Raw genomic sequence first — 5,168 nt, 5'->3', positions numbered from 1 at the left:
CCGCAGCTGTTGTCTACATTCCTCTCCAACTCGCAGCATCCAGAGCAGCTTAGACCACTTCGCATTCCGGAGAGTGTAACTCCTATGAGACTTGTCCGAATTGAATGATTTCGGTTGCAGAAGACAGAGGACTCATTTATCTCCAACTTTTGTGAAGAAAGCTTCGGTGCTTGGGAAGTGTAAGGCTTCCTGGAGGGCACATCTTTGCAGTGCATGTACACGACCAGAGAGAGGCGTCTAGACATGTGTCCATTCCGGAGACTGTATCTTTCTGCTCATAGATCCGAATTGAATGCTCTTGGACGTTCTGGAAAGAAGGCTCAAATGTCTATGGTTCTCATGAAGGACCCGGAAACTAAATCGGCCTGGAAGTGCACCGTCCTTCGCATCCTTTAGAACTGATCTGCTCGGTCCGGAATACCTGCGAGACTGGGGTTCCTTCCGACAAGCTTATCTCTCTGCTCACGCGTCCGAATTCCACGATTCTACTTGCTAAGAGACCGTGATGCAATGCTCTCCAACTTCTATGAAGCACCCGCCGTCTGAATCGGACCGGAAGGCTCCCCGGACAGGCGATCATTCAGGGGTATCGGATTGCTCCGGAATGAGTGGGAGACCTGTTCGTCTTCCGATTACCATATCTTTCAGTTCTGTGGTCCAAATGCCTTGATTCCAACTGTTATGAACTCTTGACTCAATTATCTCCAACCTTTATGAAGACTCCGACAGCTAAATCTGACCGGAAGGTTCCCCGGACAGGCGATTTCGGAAACGTGTCTGCACCCGGAGATTTTGGCCGAGAGACTTGACCGCGGTACGTGTTATTGGCCGAGAAAGCTACCCGCGGGAAGGATTTTGGTCGAGAACCTTCGACCTTCAGTACACCATTTTGCCGAGAAACCCAAAATTGCTCCTTTTCACCATTTTTGATCATTCCAACTCCATTTCTTCATCTGAATCACATCATCCACTCCAAATTGGCTCCAAAAGCACCTGTTTAACACTCCAAAACATGCAAAACTCTCTTGGACCTAATGCAATCTCCTAAGTCCTAAAACAATGCCTAAAGACCTAAAATGCATGCAAATGAGACATGATTTTGACTAGAATATGTACATTAAATGATGCAATTTATGAATATATCACTTCATGTCGAGGAGCGCACGTGAGTCCAGATCCAAATGAAGATCTCGTGAAGAACACGTCAAGAACATGCATGAACCCTAGTCTTTGATCCATCTTCACGTGTGTGTTTGTGAGCAGCTTTGTTCTTGATTCTGGGCTTGTGACAATGGACCTCGGGATAAAATGCTGAGGCGCTTGGACGTCGAGGGGTTCGGGAGAACAGGGTCCGGCATGCACGCCGAGGTCGCTACACCGAGGTGCATGTTCAACACTTAGTCGTTTCCAGCTCCTTTCTTACGTGTGCATGCCTTGATCCCAACGTGCCGAGGTATCTGTACGAGGCCTAGCTCAGGATACTTCCAAAATATGAGCCTTGACTTGGCCGATGTCGAGGTAATGATGCCGAGCCCTGAAGAAACACTTAGCGCGTATCGCAACATATTTGGGCCCGTATCGACCATGTCGCCTTCCGGCGGCAGTAACTTTCGACCCACGACTCCGAATGCTCTGAGAGCAGTTTCATAGTCAAGGTGACTCAATAAACTCGAACTTTGGTGAAGAAACCGTCGGAGCTTGGGTAGTGGAAGTCTTCCTGGACTTCACATCTTTGAACCGCATCGAAATCACCGGAAAATAAGCTGTTCGGACCGATGTGAACTCCGGAGACTTTATCTTTCAAACCACTCGTCCGAGTTGAGCGATCCCTACTGTTCTGAAAAGGTCTTTCACAGATCTCAAACTTTGATGAAGACCGGGTAAGCTGATTTGGTCCGGAAAGGCTCCGTCCGCCGTGACCTTTGTACTTCGCCGTTCAGTTCTCGGATGCGCGTAATGTTGATGTATCTTCCGGAAGCTGTATCTTTCTCCCTACTGGTCCGAATTGGATGATTCTAACTGTTCTGGGATCTTTGTTTTATTATCTCCAACTTTGCTGAAGACCCCGCCAACTGATTCGGACCGGAAGGTTCCCCGGATTTCTGATCTTTGAATTGCGCAGACAAGGACAGATTTTGGTCGAGAAAAGCTTCCCGCGGTAAGAAAAATGACCGAGGGCTGTGTACCGCGGTGAGCTTTTTGGTCGTAAAAATTCTTTCGCCTCGGCCAAAACTCGACCCGCGGTATTAACGCCTGATCTTCGACCCAGGCTGACATTGGTCGATCGGTACGGACTTTGGTCGGTGCTGAACGATCGGTAAGCTTTTTGGTCGAGGTTGGACGATCGGTAAGGATTTTGGCCGGTAATGAGCGATCGGTAAGGATTTTGACCGAGGTTTCTGTCCGTCCGGTACGCGATTTGGCCGAGAAATTCCTCCAAGCGGTTTTCACCATTTTTGACCGTTTTCTTCACCGTCTTCTTCTCTGCTCCTCTTCTTAAGCTCCAAATGACTCCCAAAGCACCTGATAAAGACCTCAAAACATGCAAAACTCTTTGGGACCTAATGCAAGCCCTAAATCCTATTTTCATGCCTAAAGACTCAATTTACATGGGAAAACACATGATGAGGACTCTAAAATGCACTCTAAATGATGTAAAATATAGACATATCAATTGGTTTTAGAGGTTGGTTGTTTGTCACGGATTAAACTTAAACTAAAGAAAGCAAATAAATTTATCCTAAAAAAAGGAAGTAGAAAAATCGAATGAAAAGCAAATGAAGCAAGCAAAATATCGAACTAAAGCAATTGAAATTCAGATCTAAATAAGCAAGTAAAAATCGATTGGTTTGTAAACTATGGCCAAAGACGTTGAGCTTTCGGGAACTCTACAGGGATCATAATTGGTTTTAACACTAGGGATGATTGATTGGGGTTGACGGATATCGAAATATAGGGTTCTAGAGCTAGAGTACGGCGGTATGACTACGTCACTGTCATGATCATAACCAACTGTTTCTCGCAACCCTGACCAGTAGGTTTCCACTCTGGCCCTGGAAGGGAGAGAACGCAAGAGCTGCACAAGACTCGTCAGTAATCACGATTCACCACAGGTAGGTTTCCACTCCTACGGAAAAATCGCCTGTTTCATTCTAGGTCTGCTACTTAATGAAAACTTTCGCAACACTAACTATCTAGATCAGATACTAGGTGATCAATCAAGCATCCGTGCAATAAGAACGAGAATAAACAGAGAACAAAGTTAAAATCTCAGATCTATAAACCTAGATGTCTTAATCGATTATGAGATCCCCTTTTGGAAACCCTAAGCCCAACTCGGGATCTACTCAGACATGGCTGAGGTCGACATCATCATTGGTTTTAATAAAAGTAATAAAAAAACAGTAAAGAAAAGAGATGAAAGAAAGTTTATCTATTGAAGAACTCATAGTTGAACAATCTTCTCTAAAAATCGCATAAAACGGCTAAAAGAAAAGGGTTTCTGTAAAAGTATGAAGGTTGTCTCTAAAAACGACCTAAATGACAAGTATTTATAGTCTTCAATACTCCATGGTCTCTAGGGTTCCGGAATTGAGGCTGAGAAATGACTTTGGGCTTTAGAAATATGGGCTTTAAATCGGAGTTGAATGGCCACGGTCGGGAGTGATATGACCGCGAGAAATGGGTGGTTGGCTGCGGTCGGGAAGCTTGTGACAGCGGGAAATGGGCTGGTGGCTGCGGTCGCCTAACTTGCTGGCCATCTTCGAGTGTCTCCGGGGCAGATGGAATATCTTGAGATCCAACCGTTGGAATGTGTCCAAACCAAGTGCATTTGAAAGCTGGTTGATTCTTCTATAAGTTGTCCGATTTTGAGGGTGATCAGACGGTGAGAAGGTCTTCGTCTCTCCATGAGAGTTCTGACGGTCTGCATTTATCCAAAAGAGTCTTTTTGTTCCAATTTGTGCCTCTTTATCCCAAATTACCTCAAAAGTCTTTTAAAATCTGAAAATATAGAAATCTTTTGAAAATCTTTTAAAATGGAGTAAAAACACTTGTAAAAGACATTAAAGTGTTCCATAAAAATGGTCAAAATCCGGTGTTATCAACTCCCCCAGACTTAGTCTTTTGTTTGTCCGCAAACAAAACAAAGGCCAGATCTCGGTGAGAGGTTTTGAAAACGCAGGAGCTAAACAAAATCTCAGAGACCAAACTTCCAGACCAATATCAATCATTATGCATCAGTCAGGAATAGCCTAGAAAATTCTCACTAGCAATACGGGCAAAACTAGTCCGTTAATCCGTCATGCGGAAATCTATTGCACTAAGATCTAACTTCCAGTCAACTAGCTCTTAACATTCATTAAAATTTCGGTGGTTCCCATCAAAGAAAGTATAAGCAAGGCAATCTAGACTAGGTGTGAAAAGAGTTATTCTAGGGGTAAGGATTACAGTGTTTATGGGTTCCCTGAAAATCTGAAGAATGCAAGATATTATGCAAAACCGCAAGAAACAGTGAAGCTGTTGGTATCCACAGTTTTCAGTCACTTTCTTCTTGCCATAGATTCCTAGTCTTCTAATGCGTGTCAACTGCGTGAGGGAACAAGTTTTACCCTTAACAAAAACAAATGAAAGCCGCAAGTGCACCGCTAATTAGTTGTAGTATTTAGGGATCAAATCCACAAAGATTTGTGTGCCTCGTATTCTTCTACGGTTTCTAACTTTATTTCTAGACTAGATTGGTTTTAGAGGTTGGTTGTTTGTCACGGATTAAACTTAAACTAAAGAAAGCAAATAAATTTATCCTAAAAAAAGGAAGTAGAAAAATCGAATGAAAAGCAAATGAAGCAAGCAAAATATCGAACTAAAGCAATTGAAATTCAGATCTAAATAAGCAAGTAAAAATCGATTGGTTTGTAAACTATGGCTAAAGACGTTGAGCTTTCGGGAACTCTACAGGGATCATAATCGGTTTTTAACACTAGGGATGATTGATTGGGTTTAGACCTAAGAATGCATATGAATGCATAAGAATGCATTCATATGATCACAGGAAAAGTAGAGTTTAGACCTAAGAATGCATACCTGAGCCCTGTTGGTAGAGGCTTGAGCTCAACAGGGGGTGCGTCTGCCTCATTCCAATCGGCATCAAAGCTGCATTGGCCCGGAAC

Source organism: Eutrema salsugineum, unplaced genomic scaffold, assembly GCF_000478725.1.
Source record: "Eutrema salsugineum unplaced genomic scaffold, Eutsalg1_0 scaffold_14, whole genome shotgun sequence".
NCBI lineage: Eukaryota > Viridiplantae > Streptophyta > Magnoliopsida > Brassicales > Brassicaceae > Eutrema > Eutrema salsugineum.
This window is presented reverse-complemented; position numbering follows the sequence as displayed.